Here is a 25231-nt window from a genome sequence, read left to right as displayed (position 1 = left end):
AAAATGAGAGCTTAATGGAAAAGAAATGGGTTCAAAATGAATGCTAAAGAAATACTGGCTGCACTTCAGAAAAAAATTTCTTAAATATGGAAATTATCAAACTACGAAATAGAATACTCGAAAACATTTTGGATATCATTGCCTTGAGCACATAAAAATGTTTTTTGTTTCTCATGAAATAAATAAATATTCATCATAGATAATCTAGAAAAAATGGTGAGCAAAGAGATGACCATAAAAGCACTTATAATCCCACAAGCCAGAGAGTGAAAGCCTTCAAGTCTTTTCTTTGCATGTGCACGCGTATATGTGCTTGTTTTCACCAAAATAGGGTATCTTTGTTCATTCTATTTTTTAACCTGATTCTTCCACTTAAAATTATGTGTGAACATTTTTTCATAGCTTCATCGTATTCTACTGTCCTATAAAGTTTAATTTATTTAACCAATCCCTTATATGGGGTATTTAAATTGTCCTGGTTTTGCTTTTTACAAACATGTGATGAGAATTTATACAATTAAATATTTGCAAACATATGTAATTACATTTTTGATATAAATTTCTAGAAGCAAACTGTTGAATCAAGGGTTTGCAGAATTTGAAGGCTGTTAGTAACTATTTCTTAATTGTCTTCCAGAAAATTGGAAATGATTTATACCACCACTGACAGTGAGAAAGAATGTCCTTTTCTAAAGACTCAGATATAACTGAGTATTATTTTAAAACATAATACCCTGAAAACTGGAACTACTAGCACCATTCCTATAACCCAGTCAGTATGAAATAGAGTTGAATAAACGATAAGAAATAATATTTATGCCGTAACAATGCCGACATTAAAAAAAATAAATGCTATTAGAACCCATTTGAGTTGTAAGGGTTAGAAAAGCAGTTTTAGACAAGTTAACACTACATTCGTGCATTTCACCTTCGTTGTAAGGAGCACACCCAAATACCTCAGGAGGCGATGTGTGTGAGTGGGGCAGGTAAGCACAGCAACCTGGATCCACCCTGGACAACAGGTACATCTTCTGTAATCTTAACGTGGACAGTAATCATTCACATCATCAGAGTCAAGAGCTTTGTAAGTACCCACTAGGAAGATGGCTTAGCCAACACACAGACACTGTTTCTGTGGTCTTTTCCTGAACATCTTTTTGACTTCAGGTAAGAAGAGTATAATACCATTTTCTTCTTAATTTGGAGGTAAGCGTTATCTCTTTCAAGAAGCTTTAAAAACTTTTTAGGTAAAAGTGGAACTTATTTCCAAATTCCAAACCATGAGACAAAGACAAAAAATTTTAACTAGTTCAGGTGTTAGCAAATAAACTGTGTTTTGCACTATTATATTTCATATACAACACAGAAAGTAATGTGCTATACAGTTAGAAAACCAGATCTACAGTTCTTGTGGACATGAACAATTCTGAATTAACTGTTTCAATATTCATAAAATCTCAATAATGACAATGTGAAGGTTTGATGATTCATGTATATTTTCACTGGATCATTTTCTTTATCAGTATCTTTAGAAATCTAATTTCCACCCCTTTGACGAAATGCATTTACAATAAGCAGACCACAATCTGTTTATTTTAAAGTCCTTTCAGTTAATTCGATCCACAGCACAGTACAATTGATCTAATTTATTGTTCAGAAATCCAGTTATTACAGCCAGAAAAAGAAAAGAAAAGATAAGACAAAGGATAACAACCATCAAATCAGCTATGCTATAGCTAATTCAATAGCAGAGTCTAGACAGAGCCGTGGAATAAATTTGGTTTTCTTTGAGATTTTCCTTGAGTTACAACCTTTCCTTTTCCCTCTGTTTCATTTCTTTTAACATACCTGAGCCCTAGGCTGTATCAGGGCACCCGGCCTAGAACCTCTGAACTCATGGTCCTTTATGGTGGACTTCAGAGAGAAGCAGAGCCTGGGAAATAGAGCTCCCAAGCCCCCAGAAGAGAAGGAGTGAGTGGCTTGTTGGTATGACTTGCCGTTATGTTTAGGGGATGGAGCGTATCTTCAGTTCTACAGTTCACAACATATAAAACCACATGCCAAAAATTCCATTTAGATGGAGCTCCAAATTTTATTAACATCTTTTTTTGCTCTTAACTTCACTTCTAAAAAAGTTTGCTTTCAGTTTAAACCACATTAGCAATTGTACAGAGCACTAACTGCTCCCAAGTGACTGGAGCAGTTTAGTTGACTGGTTTTGAAGGCTTCATCTTACTTAATAGCTTTTAAATTAGTAGAATGAATGTTGTTGAAAGAAAAACAGCATTAAAGTGGTGTAGGGTATTGGCTTATAATTTTGTAAGGAGTCTCTGCAAGTATATGTATGATTAACCAAGGAATAATATTTGAAATTCATAAGGATGCACCAAATGAAGAAGTATGTTCCTCTCTTTAGTCTTTCCTTATTTCAATCAGTACACATTTACTGAGCACTTTGGCCAGATGCTGTGATAAACCCTGGAGGTGTATTAATGATAAAGATGAGGAGGCAGGAGATAAATACAAAGTTTCTATATAAAACGACAAGAGTATATACCAAGGTATACACCAGGTAAGCTAGAGGATAAAGCCTCTGGAGGTTTAGGGTTAGGTGGGGCAGGTTTGAGAGGGCATCTAAGGGACATGTGACACTTGAAGGATGACAAGACACTTGAAAGGTCAACAGGAATATCCCTGGGAGAGGAGGCTGGGAGACATAAAGGAGCACAGAATGTTCAGACAACTGCACACAGTCATGTATGAACAGAAGAGAGGGTTTATTCCACGGGCAGGGATTTGCTCAAGAATTTCAGGCTGGTGAGTGATCTGATTCGTGTGTAGAAAAGTCACTCAGTCTTCCCTGGGGAGAAAAAGGTGTGGAAGAGGGAAAGACGTGAGGCAGGGGGACCAAAGCGGGCTAATTACAATGGTGCAGGTGAGAGAGGATGAAAGCCCCAGGCAGCCCAGAAGTAAAAAGGAGAGAAGGTGGAGGATTTAAGAGATAGCACAAAACCTGCAAGGAACTCATCCTCTATAAACCTACAAAAGGCTCAGTAACGAAATTGTAATTGTATATAAATATAAATATATTTTAATATATATTATATATATAGTTTCACCAATTATCTTTTTGTTAACCTTCATAAAGGTAAAAAGTTAACACACTTTTGGCTTTATAAAGCAAAACTCGTAAAGTAAGAAATACTTTACAAAATCGCAAATTAGGCTGTAGCAAACTCTTTCTATTTTATTTTTCCAAATATCTAGTATTGATTTCCATTTAATGAGAAGGGATCCCAAAGATACTGATAAAATCAGCAGGCTGCTGAAATAGATTGCAAGAATCTATAGAGCCCCCTCAACTATCTCTTAAAAGGACAAACCTCAAGAACCTTGTCACAAAGACTTATGGTCACCTGTGGGATCTCTGAGGCACCAGTATCTACCCACATTCCCATTTCTTCTTGGACTGAATCAGTCCATGGAAACAGCCATCCAATCAGGGATGATATACAGCCAATGTTTACCCATCCACCTGTGCTGTGCTCATTATTAGGATTCAATGCTCCATTATTCTGTTAAAGAATTCTTTTTTTTAAAAAAGAATTTTTTTTAAACTTTGAATTAAATTATTTATTTATTTTGTGTGTGTGTGTGTGGACTTAGGTTTTTATTTATTTTATTTTTAGAGGAGGTCCTGGGGCTTAAACCCAGGACCTCGTGCATGCTAAGCACACACTCTACCATTTGAGCTACACCCTCCCCCCTGTTAAAGAATTCTTTAACAGAATAATACATTTACCACATTTGGAAAAATAAAAGTTGTAAAACATCTCTAATCTGTTGGTTCATTTTGTTATTTTCTTTATTTCCAGCAGTATTTTCTTTTTCCTTCCACTATTAAGAAAGCACTATTAAAATATACTGGGATCTCTTAAGGCAATTTACCAAATTCTGTATTGTTTGGGGGTTAAATGTGATTATAACTGCATGCGGTTTATTATCTTGCTTCAAAATATGGATGAGATCATTAGTTTAATGATTTAAACCTCCCAATAAAAAGAAATTAATGTAGCAGATTGAGCTAATTCATCTTATTACTACTCACCAGGCCTCTTTGGGGAGGGAAAACATCCTGTAATTAATGATACAACATTGGTGCGCTGAAAGCTAACACAAATACAAAGAATTCCCTCATTCTCTTGAAGGCCTTTCTCCAAAAGCCGAGAAGCCAGTGAGACTGGCTGGTGGAAGAACTTTCCAAGGCCTGCCAGGGTGATACTAAGGTAGTTGCTTAAAGGATAGTAACAAGTGGGTCATGCTTCATTGTAACCTTAACAAGTTTCTTCTCTTAAGAGCAAATACGAACAAAAATGTAAACAGTGCAGGTTCGGGATGTTTAAAAAAATTATTTTGAAAGCACATTGATTATCAATCACTTCATTTTATAGCAAGAACTCTGCTAAGATGAGTAGGGAAGTTTCGATTCATTTTGCAAATGAGGAAACAGGTAAACAAGGATTACATGGTTTTCCTGAGATCACCCATTAAGTTGATGGCAAAGGGGAGACTGGATTCCAAGTCTCCTGACTTGCATCCTTGTATTCTTTTCCTCACAAAGTGGTTAAGATGACACTACTCCCCTCAGGGATAAGGTAAGGCAATTAAAAAAAAAATCTTTCTAGCCATGTTTTCTGCCATCACTTTCAGAGTAAAAGATGACTTTCATTCCTCCTCCACTTCATTTGAGCTTCCATGAGTTACTGTACCCAGAATGCCCAAATCTTATACCCACTGTCCTCATGGAAGGAAACTCATTGAACATTTTTGGAACTAGTCCTCAAAGGAGAAACAGATGAATACACCTTTCCATTTACAAATGTACTTAAATGTTCTGTTGTTAGCTTAGAATTGATTGTGGACCCATTTTCATCCTAAGACCTGGCATTTCTAAGCATTCTTATTGCCCAGGGAAAAGAAAATTTTATTAAAAATTGTTTCCATGTTCAGAGTGAAGCATAAGCGAATGCAACAAATGAGGATTAAAATTCATTTCAGATTAAAAGATTTTGGACCAATTATCTTCTACAGAAAGAAAGGAGATCTGGAATAAGGAATAGGAGGAGTGGGTGACAAGGAGGCCTCAGGGCCTGATGGTCTGACAGAACACATGGGGATTTCTTTCCAGTAATGGAGGTCGTGGTTGATTTTGTTGTCATAGATATACCCATAACCACAATGATGAAAAGCTGCATTTTATACTACTGTGAGTTCACAAAATACATCCACAGTGATTTGTTTAATCCTCACAAAAACTCTATGGGGCAAGTATTATTATTATTTTTGTCCTCCCGTTAGAGTTTAGAAAACTGAGAATCAAAGCTACATCTGCCGTAAAAAAAAGAGACTTGGCAAAAATCATTTGGACTTTGGGCACCTACACTTGCCTCACCCCCCCATGCCTAGTTTTTCTGACTTCCTTAAAATCCGGATCCTGGCTTCTCACATGGCTTCTGTGCCAGTCTGCAACAGGTTATGACTCTGTGATTCAGGGGTCCAGACTATGCTATCAAAATGAGACTCTCCACCCTGGCACAGTGGCAGTGGAGATGGCAACACTGGGACATTGGAGCCAAGAGATGTCTGACCAGGGTCCCGGCAGGTTCCCAGCAGTGGGTGCCACTGGAGGGAGGAATGACCAGCACTTTCCGCACCGCAGCCTATCCTGTATTCAGTTTTGCACACTTAGGGAAGGATGCTAATATTGAAATTTATGTCTGTGCTTTCCTTTTCCCCCTTTTTTATTGGTGTGTGCAGGAATTCTGTAGGATGGTAACCATAGTAACAGCAGAATAAGAGAAATGAGATTTCACCTCAAAAATGCGTATCATAGGTTGTTTACTCAAAGTGGCAGATCTGCTCATGCTCATAGATGAAGACAAAGCCTTCTAACGTGGTTTCCTGTTGGCTTTACTGTTGTTCTACCATGTACAGAGCTACCTTTACATTATGCATGTGTGTGTGTTTTCTATTAATAATGTTCAAAAGGAAATTTTACTTTTGGGGCTTGAAACCTATGAATCTTCTTTATGAAATGAATTAGCAATGTTTTGTTCTGACACATAAGTAAACCTTGTAAACGCATAAAACATGCTGTGGGAAGACTGCTTTTGTTTTTCCCCCTGTCGATCATACTTGATGACTATAAGAATGGTAATCAGATCATCTACTCTTCCATTCTCACACCCCTGGCACCTAGGCTACCCGGCAAATCACCAGTAACAACCAGGGTCTCTAGTCACAAAACAGTCTGCGGGATGATTTCTCCAGGTTCCAGGGAGACTGAGAGATGTTTAGAGCAAGAATAATGGAGTGAACAAAAGGGACTTTGTTCTTTGCATACGCCTTTACTTTTAAGTCATCAAGGGGCAGATGATGTCTGAAAAATAACTTGGGATAGCGCATAAGAACTGGAAAGTTTATAAGAACTGAGACTAAAATTTTTCTAGGTTTCCCCTCCTTCCCTTTCCAGGAATGCTTTGTATTCACATTCTGAACGGACTGCTCCACGCTGGCCCAGAGGGCAGGCACTGCCCCTGTCCACCAGTAGTGATGATGAGATACGTGCTCAAGGGCATGTATTCAATTACATTTAAGCTGAAGTAACACGAGTTAATGGCTAAACACAGACTCTGCAACCAGCAAGTTTAAAACTATGGTTCCTCTACTTATGAGTCCAGCTATGTGATTTCAGATGATTAGCTTATCATCCTAAAGTGAAGAAATAAGTGAGGTTTAAATGAGATAATGTACATAGAGTGTCTGGCATGTACTGAGAACAAAAGGAAGTGAAACACTGCTTAAATAAAAGTGCCATGAAAATCCAAAGAAGATAGTGACTAGCTGGCTGGTGGGGGTAGAAGAGGAAGAGATTAGCCTTCCCTGAGGAGGAGATGTTTGAACCAGAGAAACACTTTAGGAGAGAGAGAAGTACAACGGAAACAGGGGGACATATTGGGAAACCACCTGGAATCTTGGCTTCTGCCTCTTGCTATGGATTTGGAAAGACAAACGGACCAAGCAAATATGATCTTTTTGAGGATCATGGAGCAGTCTGCATAAAGGAACTGGGGGGGCATGGAAGAAGCAGGGAAGATTTTATTTATAGTGGGATATGGACATGTGAAAATAAGAAAGGAGTTCTAAGCAGGGAAAATATTATAAACAAAGAGGGATGGGAACACAAGAGGATGAATGAGGAATATGTGGCAGGCAAGGTTTTGAGGCATGGAGGGTATAAGCAAGCAACAGAGGGGGATGGTGCCTATCTGTTGCATGAGTGAATGAATGCGTGGGAAATACAGGCTGGGACCAGATGGTTCAGGGCATGGATGCTGAACTAAAAGATTCAGATGTGATACTACAGGAGGCACTTATGTGAAAGCATTTTGTAAAATAATTGATACCAATTATAGCTACTATTGTCTATATCATTTCATGATAATGAGAAGCTGTTAAATTTGTTGAGCAAAATAATACAAGCCTCACTATATGCTATAGCAGTGCTACCTAACAGAAATATATTTAAGGTCATATGTGCAATTTAAAATTTTCTAGTTTGCATGAAAATATGAAATTAATTTTAATATATATCAGAATATCATATCATTTCAACATGTAATCAAAATTTAAATTATTATTGAGATATTTTACATTATTCTTTCAGTAATAAGTATTCAATATCAGTATGAAGTCAATATCAATGCAGTATGTATTACCCTTACTGCATATCTCAGTTGGGACTAGCCACGTTTCCAGTGCTCAGTAGCCCCCTGTGAGTAGTGGCTCCCTATTGGATAGCACCGATCTCTATGGATACTGTAGAGAAGAGACCAGGAGAGATTACTCAGGCGATGACTGTGATAGCCCAGGAGAGAAGCTGAAAGGGGTTGAACTTGGATGACGGTGATAAGAACAAAGAACAAAAGACAGTTGCAAGAATTATTGCAGAAGTAAAATCATTAGCCTCTGAAAATTAACTTGACACTGAGGTTAAGGAAGAGGGAGGAGTCAATGCTGATCCCAGTGACTCCAAGACTGAAGGGTGGGGGCATCCGCAGGAGTAAGAACATGGCAGGAGCAGCCAACTTGGTCTGATGAGTTGGTTGGTGGGTTCAGTTTTGAAGGTGCCTGGAGAACAGCCAGGTAAAAAAGGCCAGCAGTCTCTTGAAATGCAAGAGCTCCAGAGAGAGGAGATGGCTCCTGAGAGCTAGATCAGAAGGTCATCACATGGAGGAGATACTAAAACTCTGCTACTGGGTGTATTTCAGAGGTAGGGAGCTTTAGGGAAGAAGAGGTGAACCAAAAATCAAAAATCCCACCCACACTTGGAGGTGCAGGTGAGGGAAGAAGAGAAGATGGGGAAGGAGCAATCAAAGAAGGCCAAGGAGACCTGAGAAAGCCCTGTGTCCAAGGTGGAGCACATTCCACGAAAGTAGGGGTCAGATTCTGCAGAGACTGGGGAGGATAAGTACCAAGACTTGAGAGGGTTTTTAACAAGGTCATTGGTAACCTTTGGGAATCTAGGACATAGTTGGAACAGTAGACAACTATAAAGGGTTAAAGAGCATGTGGAAAGTGAAGTGCAGCAGTGCACATATATTACTTTTTTAATATAGTTGAAGAATAAATAAATAAGCAATAAAGAATTGCTTAAAGGAGAAAGTGAAGGTTTGATGCTTTGTCTTTTAGGATTAGTGAGATTTGCCCCTCTTCACAGACTCAGGAGAAGGATCTGGTGGGAAGGAGGGGTGAAAGAGTGATGATGGATGGATGAAGGGCCTCAAAGAGGCAGGACTAATGATGCAAATGGAGGGAACAGGTGAAATCTACATCATCCTGTAAGACAGAAAAGGAAGGGATAGAGGGTAGGTTAAGATACAGTCATTTTAAATTGGGAAGTAAGAAATTTGAGGGCTCTCACAAGTCATACACCCTTTAAATTAGTGGATATGGTAGTTAAAAATGAATGTGAAAGCAGAATAGATTTTCATAGAATTTACATAAGAACCAGAACCATATCTTGAATATTTATTATTATACAATATTTATTAAGCTCTTCTGCGCTAACTGGATGAGGTTCCAAATGGAAAGCGCAGCCAACACAAGAGTTAGCATATGCCAGGCAAAGCCTGAAGACAGAGCTATTGCCCAATACTCCTCATAAGGTACCATTTCTTTGGTAAATTCAGTATGGTCTAGGGTCTGATCATGCTCTAGGTTCAGGCATGCTCTAAATGAATCCATTTCAGAGATAACCAGTTGGCAGCTGAAACATTGTCCCAAAAATGAGTCAGTAAACAATTTGGGGCAAGTCAGTCTCCTCTTTGCCCAGGGAAGGTCCAGATTCAAGAATGTTACTATCCTGTTTCTATTATAGGAACTTTGAGGCTGTTTCCTGTTAACTTCTTGTAAATAAGAAAAGGGAAACAGTTACTTAACCAAACATTAAATGCAAAAGCAACATTTAGAAATAAAATCCAATGCATTGTGTCATGGTTATTCAAGTGTTCCTATAGTTCTCATCTGTTGGTTTAGAACTTATGCTAGGACAAAAAAAGAATTTTTAATTGTTTTAAAATAAATTAAATCCTGCTGAATCAGCACATACAAAAGGAAGGAAAGAAACATTCAAATCCAGTTACTTTTGACCACACAAGCAGTCCAACACTGGCACACACACTTTCACACACATAAACACATGTCTTCTTAGAATATAGACCTAATTTTTGTATGACTTTTGAATGAGAATATTTGTTAAAAATGTGAGAGTAAAATTGTGGATTGTAAATTGGTAAGCAAAAAAAATTTTTAATTGGAAACTTTGTATTTTGTGTTCTGTGCTGGTTATTTTAATTTGGATGGGAAAACTTTTTATTGATTATTTTGGACAGAGTATTAAAGTGTTTAATTTGGATGATACAAACACAGACTACAATGGAAATCACTTTTAAATGTAAAAGAATTATAATTCTATACTTTTCCTCATTTTTGCCTCTAAATGAAAATACCTAGAAAAGAACGTAAATATAAAGCAGCTAGAACATACTGTGATCTACAAGAGGAGATGTATACCTGCGCACACACTACAAATCACTGAAAGTTTGGCTGGAAGGGATCATTTTTCTATCCCACTGCCCCCCAGCTGTATATTCCGTAGGGGAAGTAGAGTTCTGCCAGAATTCCTAGCTAATGGACTGCTGATGTAAAAGGTAAATCTATGAAGTCAGGATAGAAATGAAACACCAGTGCTGCATATCTGAGTCTCTGGTCCAATCTAAACCCTAGGTTATCTTCCAGAGCCACAGCTGGAGTGAAGCCCAGGGCCCTGCTCTCTGGGGTCTGCTTTCTTGGATCTGAGCACCCACAGGCATAAATCCAGGGCCCCTGGGATTTAGATACCAATCTTAACAGGAACGAGTTCCAAATGAACTCAGCATGTAAACGAACTCTTATGTAAGTTCTGCAAACCCTGGAGGGCTCACCCACATGGAGCAGTAGGACGAGGCATGAAGAGGACCAAGTATGGATGGCTGTGGCTATTTAAACTGCAGCTCCATACAAATGCCTTAAAATAGGAGGTGGGACCCCAAAAGGAAACATGTGAGAGGAGGAGAGAGTGAATTCCAGAGAGTAGTGCTTAGATAGAAGAGGCTCAGTTTTTTATATTATACATTATTCTATCTGGAAAAAGAATTAGAGCAGGATTTTTGGCAAAACATTCAGTTTTTCCCCGCTTGTTTTTCTGGTCATTGCTATTATGTCTTAAACATATGGAGAATTATTTTTTTATTTTAGTGGCTTTAGGTCTTTAGGCCCTTTTGTGGTTTTCTATGAACCTGGTGGAGAGTGGAGAACTCAAAAAAAAAAAATTTTTTTTAAGGCTGCCTAATGTGACCAGGGGGAATTCTTGGATCTGAGTATGCAGGGGCTGATTTTCAGATATTCTGCCAGAGGTCAAGCAGAATTAATGTCCCCATGTGTCTGCCACACCCTCTGATTTCCCTGGAGAGGAATCATTATTTATTTGTAAATCTCTTATCACTCTACTGGGGTGAGCTTCCACGTAAAAGTCGCTTGGTAGTTTAGAAGCAGAAGGAAATCCCTAAAAGGATGAGGGAATGTTGATCACTCATTTAGGGGGTAAAATAATTAAGAGAAGAAGGATAGGCAGGAATGCCTAGTTTCTCAAGAAAAAGAAAGTAGACTGGTAGAAAGGTTAAAAGTGGGACTGATCATAAAATCATAGACACTATCTGAAGATTAGATACAAAACCTCCTAACCAGGGCTTGGTGATAAGGCAGACACCAAGCTCTTGGTGCAAGTCCTTCTCCAGCCCCCACACTCTCTTGTAGGGTGGTGCACACTTTTTTTTAAAGACTCTCCTGAGAAGCATATATTAATATTCTGGGCCACAGTGTGAGGGGTGGCAGGAAAAGAAAAAGCTTAGGGCATCAGCAGTGAGGAAGCTGTAAACTGCACAACTATGTGCACCCAACCACATGGAAAGTAAGAGTGAGCTGATCCTCCACAAAAACTGCTCATCTCCAAATTATCCCAGTGGACCAGAGGGTTATATCTACCTGGATTTGGGGAGCAGGATATTTGTCATGGTACTATGGTACCACATATGTCACATACATGGTGCTACGTTACATCATCATCTATGGTCTTCAACAGGCCAGCTTCCCTATCCTCAGCCTTCTCAATGCCTAGAGTTGAGTAACCTGTGGTTTATTCCCACCTCAGGTTCTGAGTTCCATCTTACTACTGACATGGGGGGATGAAAGAGCCCAAGGGCAATTATCTGGACCTTGTGCCCCTACTCTGGTGACCATTAAACTGATTTATTAAACATTTACTGAGGCACACTAGATGGTGAGGGCACAAAGGTAAGAGAGGATGTAGTTGAGGATTTGAACTGAAATAAAAAGGATGAATAGACCCTGGGCTCTATCCTGAGTTACATGCAGCACCTGCTGTGGAATTTGCGGAGCACAGTGCAAGTGAACATTCAAGGACCCTTGTTCAGAAAGTACAAAGGATTTCAAGACAGTGACAATATAGCAGTAAACTATGTGGGGCCCCTTCCAAACGTGAACACTGTGACTGCACACTGTTCTGTGTGCCCAGGAAGCCAGCCCTGGTTATATGGCCTTGATCTCTCTGCCTTAAATCCAGTCTCCCAAAAACTCAGAACATTTTCCCAGCTGCCACTCATCCTCAGTGGAGACCCTGGATCCTGCTAAGTGCTGGCAGACTTTGCTGCCTGCCTGGAACTTTGCCACATGCTCTGGACTCTCAACACACTGCTTCAATGCAGCTGGGGCTCCCTGATACCACACTCCTACTGGAACTACCCTGCAATCTGTTGCCATGTGTCTTGACACCCTATGCAGCCCAATCAGCTGGACCTCTTGTCATGGTCAGATGGACTTTCTCTCTTCCCTTGACCATCTGACACCCCCCTGAGGGGATGAAAGCGTAGGTTACAGTTCAGGTCTTGGATCTTTCAGATTCTTAGTCAGGCTCCGGAGGTGAGAGAGAGAGATCGTGCCATCATTCCCTATGCTGAAAAGAAAATGTCCCAGGATCCAAACCTCAAGCCGACCAGATGAAAAGCAAGGTGACAGCCTTCTTGGCTCTTTTATACTGACCACTCTTCCAAGGAAAGTACATCAAAGAAAATAGCATTGCTACCTAAAGGTCCACAGGGAGTTTTGGTACGTACATGGTCATGTCACTTAGAATTTTCCCTTTCTACTCTTGAAAATCATCCAAAATTGTACTCAATTTTTGGCAAAATTAGGAGAAGAAATTCTAAAATCTTTGTAGGGGTTGCCAAAAGCAATCAAGTTCACTCAGGAGCTGCCTGGAGGAAACTGGAGAGAAGCCAAGCAGAGATTTCTATGATAAGAACTTTTGGCTGTGGGAGGTCTCCGAAAATAATGACAAAAACACACTTTCTGAAGTCAAAGGGCCCATTCCAAGGGGACCCTGCCTGCCACAGTGGGAAGGAGCTCACCTGGTTTATTTCAGAGAAGCAAAGGAGAACGAACTACAGGACAAAGCATGGAGACTAGCCACATATACAGGAAGCCGCCTGCCTTTGTGGCAGCCAAGAAGAGAGCTGTAGGTTTGTGAATCTCAGTTAGCATGCATGATTACCCTTGCCCCTTTCTGCCATCAATTAAAAAAAAGATAGAAAATCTACAGTGTCTATTTTTCATATATGAAATACAGGAAGCTATCAAAGGGATCTTCCCAAATCCCCAAGATGCTTCCACAGGAACACTTCACCAAACCTTTAAAAGGAATATAATTGCAATGCTATTTAAGCTGTTCCAGGGGAAGACAATAAAAAGAACATTTCTAAATTCTCTTAATACAGTAAGTATAATATTAGTATATAAATATGATAAAAAAAAAAGAGTACACACAAAAAATTCCCAAACTGTAGATCAATAGATCAATATCACCTATGGATGTCAATGTAAAAATCCTAAATAAAATATTAGTAAATGGAATCCAACAGTATATTAAGGAATAATGATGAAAGGATGGTCTAATATTTAGAATTACATTATATCATTCACTATACTTGTAGTTCCAAGAAAATTAAAACATCCGATCATCATCATTTTGAATTTTTTTAAAAAGAACGTTCCATGAAATGAGAAGTCAAGATACTGCCTTTGCACGATAAACCCTATCTCTCTTAGTGCAAAAGTCAACATCACAGCTAGGAACTGAGAAGATGGGAATCAGACATGGGAGACACAGTTTACATTGTCTTCATGATGTTTAAATCACATGAATGAATTGCCTATTAAAAAATGTGTTACAAAAAAAGACCTTATCATCAGGCCTTCATTCCACTGCTTACAACCCCATTTTCACCTCTGGAGACCCCTTCTACACGTGAGGGGCCTTAAATCCTCTGCATCATCTGCTTCAGAAGAGAAGAGAAGAGAGACTTCAAGAAGGTAAGTCCAAAAGGAATCAAGAAGCCAAGGAGATCAACAGGAGCACACTGCCTGTGGACCCCAGAGCTTTTAGCCTTGCCCCTCTCCCATCATGCTCTACCCCCAGCTCTCTGGTCCAGGGATGTCCATGCTCCGAGAGATGGAGTGAAGAAGGGAAGGTGTCTCTATGTGAAGTTGGGGTGAGTAAGGTGGGGGGTGAGCTTTGAGACCTCCGATGTCACTAGTACCTGTCTGCTCAGTCCTGCTTTCCTTAACAATTCAGAGCCAGTGGTACCATTCAAAACCTGATGGAAGAACTCATCACAACTAGATGAGTTTTCTTAATAGAGAAAGGACATAAGAACTTATAGAGCCCCAAACCACTGAAGGATTGGAAGGGGGAAAAGAATTAAAACTTCTCATCTCCAGGCCTATTATAATTAATAAGATTTGAAAATCACAAGGATTCCATGTAAAAACATATCAATAAAGTTGCCACATGGACCAACTCTTCTCATTTACTTGAATCAATATCTTATGTAAAATGACTGCATGCCTAAAATATCAAGTTTAAGAATTTACTAAATTACATGGAAGAACTACAAATATTTCAAAATGTGTCAAGAGTATCTCATCCACATTTTACTTCTACGTCTCCTTTACATGATATACCTTTTGAGGGGAGACAAATAGTAAAAAAAATTCTGGATAGCTTTAAAAGTCTGTGGATCCAATACTATAGTGAAGAGAAGTGGTGAGAGTGGGCATCCAGACAAGAAAAAGAAATAAAAGGGATCCAAACTGGAAAAGAAGAGGTAAACTTGTCACTATATGCAGATGACATGATATATATAGAAAACCCTAAAGGCTCCACATAAAAACTACTAGAGCTGATAAAAGAATTCGGCAAGATAGCAGGATACAAGATTAACATACAGAAACCAGTTGTATTTATTTACACTAACAGTGAAATATCAGAAAAGGAAAGCAAAGAAACAATTCCTTTTAAAATCGCATCCAAAAAAATAAAATACTTAGGAGTAAATCTCAAGGAAGTGAAAGACCTATACACGGAGAACTACAAAACATTGACTAAGGAAATTAGATGACTTAAAGAAATGGAAAGATACCCCATGTTTTTGGACTGGAAGAATTAATATTGTTAAAATGGCCATATTACCCAAAGCAATCTACAGATTTAATGTGATCCCAATCAAATTACCCAGGACATTTTTCACAGAACTGAACAAATAATCCTAAAATTTACATGGAATCACAAAAGACCCAGAACTGTCAAAGCAATACTGAAGAAAAAGAATGAAGCTGGAGGAATAACCCTCCCAGACTTCAGACAATACTACAGAGCTACAGTAATAAAAACTGCATAGTATTGATACAAAAACTGACATATAGATCAATGGTACAGAATAGAGAGCCCAGAAATAAACCCAAAAACTTTTGGTTAATTAATCTTTAAAAAAGGAGGCAAGAATATATAAAGTAAACTCAAAATGGTTTAAAGACTTAAACATAAGACAAGACACTATAACCCTTTTAGAAGAAAACATAGGCAAAACATGATCTGACATAAATCTTAGCAATGTTCTCCTAGGGCAGTATACCCAGGCAACAGAAATAAAAGCAAAAATATCAAACGAGACCCAATTAAACTTACAAGCTTTTGCATAGCAAAGGAAACCATAAGAAAAACAAAAAGACAACCTATGGAATAAGAGAAAATATTTGCAAAAAATGAGACTGACAAGGGCTTAATCTCCAGAATATATAAACAGCTCACATGACTTAATAAGAAAAAAACAAACAACCCAATCCAAAAATGGGCAGAAGACCTAAACAAGCAATTCTCCAATGAAGACATACAAATGGCCAATAGGCACATGAAAAAAATGCTCAGTATCGCTAATTATCAGAGAAATGCAAATCAAAACTACAATTAGGTATCACCTCACACCAGTCAGAATGGCCATCATTCCAAAGTCCACAAATAATGCTACAGAGGATGTGGAGAAAAGGGAACCCTCCTACTGTTGGTGGGAATGCAGTTTGATGCAGCCATTGTGGAAAACAGCATGGAGATTTCTCAAAAGACTGAAAATAGACTTACCATTCCACTCCTGGGTATATATCCAGAGGGAACTCTAATTTGAAAAGATACATGCATCCCCAATGTTCATAGCAGCACTATTTACAAGACATGGAAACAACTTAAATGTCCATCAATAGATGACTAGATAAAGAATCTGTAGTATATTCATATAATGGAATACTACTCAGCTTTAAAAAAGAATAAAATAATGCCATTTGCAGCAACATGGATGGACCTGGAGATTGTCATCATAAGTGAAGTAGGCCAGAAAGAGAAAGAAAAATACCATATGACATCACTTATATGTGGAATCAAAAAAAAAAAAAAAGACAAATGAACTTATTTACAAAACAGAAACAGACTCACAGACATAAAAAACAAACTTATGGTTACCAGTGGCAGAAGAGGGTAAGAAGGGATAAATTGGGAGTTCGAGATTTGCAGGTACTAAGTACTATATACAAAACAGACAAACAAGTTCATACTGTATAGCACAGGGAACTATATTCAATATCTTGTAGTAACCTATAATGAAAAAAATATGAAAACAAATATATGTATCTATATGTATGACTGAACTATTATATTGCACACCAGAAAATGACACAACATTATAAACTGACTATACTTCAATTAAAAAACAAAACCAAACAAAAAAAGTCTGTGGATCATCAATTTTAAAACCTTGTTCTTTAGTTAAGAAAGGCCATTACAACTGAACATAAAATGTATGAAATGGTAAATTAGAGTGGCAGTTATAGTGATTCAGACTTTTCCAGCTTAATCTCAGCCAAGAACAGTTTATCAACAATTAGTTAAGCATCACCACTTACCGGAGATTGTTTTCCATCCTACTTTAGGATAAGAAGGGCATCTAAGGGAGCAGAATCAATCTTCCAAAACCAATCAGGAGTAAGAGTGAGAACAAATGACTGGTTCCTGTCCTTTGATCAGATGATGGAGATGTCCCACGCTTTTGTTTTGATCACAGTGAGCACATTTTCACAGAATTTAATGACTTCCACCTCTTTGAAGTCAACACCTCAATTCTGCGATCACTTCAATCTCTCTGCAAAACCGAGGTTGAAAGTATCCCTGTGGTTCCACATGTATCCAGATCATCAGGACTCAAAGTGCATCCAATGTGCTTCCTGTATTCCATGTACATTTCCCTATGGGCAGGTAATAAACACCGTCCAACAAACTAAAACCCGGATGGAGACTTGGCTCTGTGAAGAATGAGCTGAGCATATCTTCCAGATCTTCTCCATTCCTCAGCTTGGACCACAGCCAGCTCATGAGCTGCCCGTCAAGAGGGGACATACCTGGGGTGGGAAAGATGGCAGATGGCACACTGGGCAAGCTGTCAGCTGCCTTTTGGATCTTAAATCTGTTCAGTGTTCATGAGATGCAAACAACTGCTGTTTTTGGGTTTGAGAGGGTGGCAGGGAGAAGGAACAAGAAAGGCAGGATCCTCTTTTATCCCCATTTGCGAAGAATGACTGATTCATTCTGCCTATGACACACATTGCAGCAGAGAGAGGATCACAGGAGTGTAAACACCTAAGAGACTAAATGGACAGATGCAATTTAAAGGAGAGCTTTGCTGACCACACCATTGACAGGACATCTATTCTGGGTGAGAAGAGTGGCTTGAAAGAGGCTCCTCCATCTGGGCAAATACATCACTGGCAGCAACCCTCCAAAGCCCCTTAATCAGGAAAGTCTGGCTCCAGGAGAGGGTTTCCAGATGACCCGGTGTGGCTTAGATTGAGTCCCTAGCAGCAGAGCCTGAGCCAAGTAATTTTGCAAGTGATTTATGAGGCATGTTCGTTCTTAAGAGACAAACTTGTAAGGAAGTGAGGAAAGAGGGAGATGCGGGGAGAGAGAGAAAATAAGGATGTAGTTCAACTGAAATGTAACCTCGACCTGGTCACCTGGGGAGCTCTAGAGTGAAAACAGCAGGCACTACAGGGTTCTTTCACCCTGCAGAAAAGACGCTGGGTTTTCGTACCCCTGTCTCAATCAGTCATCAGTTACCACCCCGAGAGGAGGGAAGCATGTAACCATTCAGGCAGGCTTATTGCCCTCCAATAAAGGCAATTTTCTAGTGAAGGGTACAAGTGTGAGCCCACAGCAGCCCACACTTTTGGAGTGAGAAGGGTGGGTGTGTGCAGAGTTACAGACGTGGACAGGGCATCAGAAGCTGCTACTACACAGTGGCGCATCCTAGGCTGCAAGGTCAACCACTTAGTCTTTGAGCCGATATCCTTTCTAAATGAGCTATCTTCATAAGCAGTGGCTCTTCATTCAGTGCTTGAAGTCGGGTGCCTTATATCTTGTATTCAGGAGACACTTATGAATTTCAACTTCCCATTATGCACAGTGATACTCTCTTTCATGGACACACTAGCCCCTCACCAGCTCCCATGCCCTTATCCTCTTTTCTGATCCCCAACCTCCAATCATATTTGCTTTTCCACATTCTTCTGTACTCATGGGACTTCCCATGCCCTGTCCCCACTGCTCCTCACTGGTGGCATCCATGCTTTATAGATTGAAGCACAAATAACAAGAGCCCAGAACTTTTCCCTCAGACAACAAGGAGACTCCTTGCAAAGAGTATGGATCTCCACAAAATTAACGGAGCTTGGTCTCTGGGTTCTGAACTGCCATTTATACATATCCAGGTGTACTGGAGACCTGTAAGTAATTTTGTGTGGCTGGAGCCTCGGCTGAGGGAAAGTCAGAGGGGAGGCAGGAATGATGAGCAGAGAGCCTGATGGTGGAGGGCCTTGTATGTCCTTATTCAAGGGCCTTATCCATGGAAGTGTAGAATGTCTGTGTCAGAACAGCTCTGCATTTCATAGGTGAGAATCGTGTCACCTAGGAAGGCTAAGTGACACAACTGACCAGTGACAGAAATGAGACTAGAGTGCAGGCTTCCTTGCTTCATCCTGGTGTCCCCCTCAATAAGTGGCCCTGTAAAAGGCCAAGCCTAGTGCTTTATTTCATGAATGGGTAAGTCTTACACTTCTCTAAATAAATCAGAATTCCCAACACCTCACCTTCAGCCACTCTCATTTAAATGCCAGCCACAAGTATCTACTGATAGCAATTTCCTGATTTTGCCCACGGGTTATTCAAGATTTCATTACTGTTAGCTTATTTGCATATAGAATACCTGTTTTATGCATGGCCTTGTTCTGGCCATAATTTCAGCTTTGGGACACTCTATGTGTAGAACAATAGCAGGATATGTTCCATAATTTGTTATTTTTTTGCAGACACTTAACTTTCTAACGAAGTGATTCAAAACAGCCCACTTTGGAGAGCTGTACAAAGAAGCAACTCTCAAGTTGGCAGTTGGGCATAAGTACAAATGTTCACACCTCACGATTACACATCCTTGAAAAAGTTTCTGAGAAGAATCCACTCCAAATTGTCCAAGTAGAGTTGTCTATTTTCTCTTCTAATTCAAATACATTTTCCCATTTCACAGAAGGGAATTTTCTCTATAACTTTTCATCTGCAGTTGAACAGGGCTGTCTGCAACCAGCTACGCACAACTAAGCACTAATTTCAGTGTTTTTCCACTTTATGCCTTTTGGAAATTGGGGAGGTGGCAGGGGGAGAGGGGGATCCTTTGTTGAGCACCTGCTATACATCTGTACTAACTAAATGACTTGCATATTAGTAATCTCATTTGATCTTTGGGACAATTCAGTGAGGTAGAGTCATTATTCTGATTTTATAGTTAAGGATAGAGCCTCAGAGAGGTTAAACAGTTAATCACAGATCCCAGAACACCAGGATTCACAGTGGGGCTGGCCTTCCTCCAAGGCTCTAATTTCCCTCCTACAATGCTTTCTTCCTTCCATACTTGTCTCCCTGACAGAATGCTTCAAAATTTTATTTGGTATAAACCTGTGATGAGTAAATACCAAACATTATCACCTTCATCCAAAAGTTTCCATCTTCCGTTCTGCATGAGAAGAAATGAAACCTATTTTCCCAACCTTACAGATTAATTTTGATGAGATGATCAACAAGAAAGTCCTAGAAAATAATAAACAGCTACACAAACAGGAAGCATTAGTCCATGTGTGGTATACTGTGGTGGCTGGGAGCAGAAAATAGATGCTGGAAGGGCTCAAAAATTTTGCAGGTTTGGCAGACACGGGAAGTCTGGGAAGTGAATAAATTCCCCTCTCCCCTCTCCAGGGCTGCTGAATATCAACAGAAGTGGAAGAAGCTTCAGGATGACCCCTCAAAATCTCGGGTTAGTTCAGGGGTGGTGTAGAACTAGCAGACCTAAGAGCCCCTAAGGGACCCTTCAGAATGACCTTTAGACAGTTAAGTGCCTGAGGAAAATAATAACTCCTTGATGAAAACTGTTAGTGCTCCTATGTTAGTGCTCGCTGGGAAGGACATATGGTGACTAGATGTGGGTTAGCTCACTGCTTCCTTTCATTTCAGATAAAGGACCTACGGGCTCTGGGAGCTTTCTTCCAGCCTGAAGTCCTTCCCCACCACATGAGCCAGAGCCAGCAGCCAAGCCCAGCCCCAGCCAAGCCCAGCACAGTGCCGACTCCAGCCCAGGCAGGCTTCCTTGGAAGTGGTCCTTCTCAACAGTGGAGAGAAACCTCCCACCACAGCACACATATGTCCTTTCCTCAGTCACTCGGCACAGCTCTCAAAACTGTTTTAACCAGATTATGGTCCCCTAATCTGGTTCTCAGTCAATGATGTCCTGTTACCACCCTACCCTCAGTCCGTGCTCACCGTCTCCACAGGGACATTCCTGCTACACCCAGGGAGCACTTTATTGTGCATGAGAGTTAAAACTAACAATTGAGAGTTAACTGTGCAGCAACATACCAAAGGGTGCCAGCAACTCAGTAAGGCTCCTTTATTAGTAGCCTTTAAGTATTTACCTGGGTTTCCCTATGTATGACTGAAACATTATGCTGTATATCAGAAATTGATACAACATTGTAAACTGACTATGCTTCAACAAAAAAGAATAGTGGAAGTCATTTACACACACCCATTTCCTCCAACATCTGGATCATAATAGTACAAAAGTCAGGAACAATATCAACAGTGAACATCATCTGAACTCTAGTTTCCCAATCTTTTTACCAGGGCAGTTTTGCCACATTATTTTGCTATTGTACATCTCCTGTATGGTTTCTCCAAGTCAGAAAATCTTTGATGGGATTTTATGTTTGTTTTATTTTTCTGTAATAATCATTAACAAAGAGGCTCCTTCAGGCATGCCAACTTTAGATGGAACTAGCTAGATATCTGCCAATGAAAAATGCTTGACGGAACATTAAATAAGTGTTTTCAGTAATAAGCAAATGTTACCACTCCAATTTCTCTAAGCTCAGTAAGCACAGTTTCAAGATATGCTACACTCAGGCAAGAAGAACAATTACTTCTTAGATAGACTAGGGTCAGTGAGAATATTTGTTACAAGTTTTTCCCAAAATGAAGAAGCTATAAAAAATTGGCAGAAAAAAATGGTAAATTTCACGTATGGCATTCGAGAAAGAATAGAAAACAAATCATTCACTATTATCTAGTCATGGGGTCTAGACAAGCATTTCCTAAAACTGTTTTGAGAAAAACTACTGTGTACTACTACATTTGGAAATTTAGCACAAAACAAAATCAAATGGGTTCCTTTATTGCAGGACTTCTCAGAGCCTTTGTGAACTGTTAAATCACCAAAACAGAATTATAAGCATGAATGTTTCACAAGCATACTTAATCACAGAGCCCTTTCTGTAAGACATGATTTTTTTTTTAATTTAAAAATTTTAAATTGTGGTTAAAAACACATAACATGAAATCCACCATCTGAAACATTTTAAAGCGTATGGTTCAGGGGTATTAAGTATATTCACATTGTTGTGCAACAGATATCCAGAACTCTCTCATTTTGCAAAACTGAAATGCTATATCCATTGAACAATTTCCCCCTTTCCCCCTCCCCCCAGCCCCTGGCAATCTTTCTACTTTTGTAAGCTTTTCAATATACCAAAAAACAAGAGTTTTCAAGTAATATGCCAAGAAATTCTGGTTTAGTTAAAAGATCAAAATCATCAGGACAGAGGTTGGAGATGGTTAACCAAAAATATTTAGTGGTTTTCTTTGATGATAATGGGTCACATCTTTTTGACTCTCTCTCTCTGTATCATTATCCCATACATCTCTATTGATTATCATTATTCCCATGAATTTCAGAGAATAAAAACTGGGAAATATTGTTGAGATGTTATTAGAAGCAATGGTTTCCATCTGTACTAAGAACTTAAAGAGTGCAAGCTTCTAGCTTACAAGGGGTGTTTTATGTGTAAAGAAGAATTCCCAGGGAAGAGTATCATTAAACTGACTGTATTGTGTCTCTTCTCATCTTAACACCCTGCAGTGACTCTCATGGCCTAAAACATGAAGTTCAAGCTTCTTTGCAAGGATTCTGTGTCCTCCATTATTTGGTCCCAGTTCATATTTCTAGTCTTTTTTCTCAATACTCAGTGCTTCAGTCATCCCACTATTCCCTGCACATTGTATGCTATCTTTAGATCCCTGTGCCTTTATCTCTTTTATGATTTTATCTGGGCATGTGCTTCTCCCATGTTCTCCACTCAGGAAGAACCTACCTTCTCTCTCTGCAACAGGAAAGAAAGCCTCTCCATAACACCTCGCTTGTGTTTTCTCAACATATATTTCATCCTGTTGTTATATCCCTTATTCTAGAGCCACAAAGTCTTTGAAGTCAAGTATTATTTATTAATCTTTTAATTTACCTTAGCCCTAGTATAGTGCCTTTTCATAATAAACACTTAAATATCTGTCCAACTGAATTAAACTGAATCCCAGAATAGACCTTCTTTGAAGGTCTTTAGAAGCAGATTGAATTCTAATTGTTCAGGGATGACTTACATCTGTGACTTCCGGAAGGCAGGGGATGAGCTAAACTGGGCTGGAATGATTTTCTTGTACTGTGGTGAATTGGGGTAGAAGAAGAGGTCTTAGGATTTATTTTATATGACTCCTTGCTGAGTAGCTCCCATGTGCATCCTGGCTTGGGATGCTTTCTTGCTCCCTGATAGTGGCAAGTTTGAGGGAAGCGTGGTGAGCCTGTGGGCAAATAGTACACACTGAGAGAGAGAGAGAGAGAGAGAGAGAGAGAGAGAGAGGGAGTGTGTGTGTGTGTGTGTGTGTCTAGGTGGGAGAAGGAGGATGTGTACATCATGCACCTTTATAAATACTTTTCCCCCAATAAATGTTTTACTCTTTTTCTTGTTTCTTTTAGTGAATGGTGACTATGAATGGTGACTATCAAGGACCATTTTTCAGAAGAGTGTCAAACTCAATTTTTAAAATATATTTCCTTTAAGATTTATGTGCTTACCAAGTGCCAGGCACTATTCTAAATGCTTGGCATGGGTATCCAATCTAATCCCCACAAGGAACCCATGAGACAGAGACTGTTTCATTCTAATTTTACAAACAAACAAACAAACAAAAAAATGAGGCACAGAGTGGTTATGTAGTTTGCCCAAGGTCACCCAGGAGAGAAGGGATTTAAACCAGGCTGTTCTGACTCCAGAACTCAAGCTCCTTACCACTTGTGTGGATAGAAAGGCACAAAGTCAGCATTGAATAAACACCTGTTTTCTTGGCAAATAGTGGAAACTACTGATGAGACAGGAAGAAGATTATAAGAACCAAGCACAAGCATGTTAAAGCTTTTATAATGTTAGTTGACTTGCCTGCCATTTGCTTTTCAGTCTATAGTAGACACAAGTTCAAAAAAATGTGGGGTATATGGGTGTTCCACTGAAAAATCCAACTGGGAATAATCTGTTTAAAGAAAATCTTTATTGTCATTAAGAGAAAACTTTAGAAAGGCCAACCATAAATTGTACGGGAAAATATTTTAACAGGTTGAAAAACTTATGTTTGAAAAAAGCATGTATTCCCTCCAGGTTTCTGGTTGTTGTTTTCACCACAGACAATATGTTGGTTGGATTTATATTTCACAGACTATGTCAGTATAATTCTGAGGCCATGTGTTTGAAAACGGTTCTCCATTTCACTGCCTCTAGTTCCACAAAGAATAAAATCTTAATTTTATTAAAATTACAGCTATTTGAAATTAGAAATACCTTTTATTAGGATCATTAATATTTGTTATTCATCTCCTGGAGGGTCTAATGAAGAAGGTTCCTGTAATGTCACATCAAATTTTATTTTGATCAGGCTCGAAATCCTCAGTCAAGGACTGGATTGTGATATTTTACAATGAAATTGCATTTTTTAATTAAAAAAAAGCCAGTGTCATAAAAAAAGGACTGTGTTAAATTAAAAGAGACATAAGGGGTAGTAACCAAATATAATGATACTGGTTTGAACAGACCAAAAAATGTACAGAAAAATATAGGGCCAACTGGTAAAATATGAATATGGACTTGACTTAGATGAAATGGAATTTTACCTAAATGAAACAGAAATCATTGGTTGAAAAAAAAATAAAAGATTATATAATAGTGGGCATATTAGGATAACGTTCTGATTAATTAAAAATGAATATTTGCAAATACTCAGACACAAAGGGATCTGGAAACATATGAAGGAGAATGCCGCAGTGATGATTTCTGATAAGTAGGAATGTGATATTTTATTTTATTTTTGCTTGCTTGTATTTCCAATATTCTATAAAGCATCTGTAGTATTTAAATGTTATCAAAAATGGGATGAAGTAGCTTTAAAGGGCAGTACGTCATATTACCCATTTCATGGAAAGTGAGGCTGGATTTCTAAACATGTAGCTTCTTTCCACTTCTCACCTTTCCTTCTTGAAAGCATCTAAAATTCATCAGTGGCACAAGGCTGATCTACTTTGGTTTGCTCAGTCATAGTAACTGAAATAGTATACATTTACTAACTCTTGAATTTTACATTAAGTAAAATGTTTGACCAAAGTGTTAATGATACAACTTCAGTGTAAGATTTCTCATAGTATTGATACACACCTATTAATATAATTCAAATTCAAGGAATAAATCCAAATGGAAAGTATTA

General features: G+C 39.0%; 1 protein-coding gene across 6 annotated transcripts in view; it reads right to left on the bottom strand.

Moving 5' to 3' along the window:
• Positions 1-25231, bottom strand: part of LHFPL3 (LHFPL tetraspan subfamily member 3) — a 518831-nt gene that overhangs the window by 297046 nt on the left and 196554 nt on the right. The window contains exon 4 of one of the 6 annotated variants that reach the window (XR_010381732.1): positions 16847-17457. The exons of the other annotated variants lie outside the window; for them this stretch is intronic. The gene's annotated coding sequence lies outside the window, so the exon portion shown is untranslated. Of the gene's footprint in view, positions 1-16846; positions 17458-25231 lie in introns of those variants that run through there. 6 annotated transcript variants of the gene reach the window in all.

The sequence above is a fragment of the Camelus dromedarius genome, chromosome 7, assembly GCF_036321535.1.
Source record: "Camelus dromedarius isolate mCamDro1 chromosome 7, mCamDro1.pat, whole genome shotgun sequence".
Taxonomy (NCBI): Eukaryota; Metazoa; Chordata; class Mammalia; order Artiodactyla; family Camelidae; genus Camelus; species Camelus dromedarius.
This window is presented reverse-complemented; position numbering and strand designations above follow the sequence as displayed.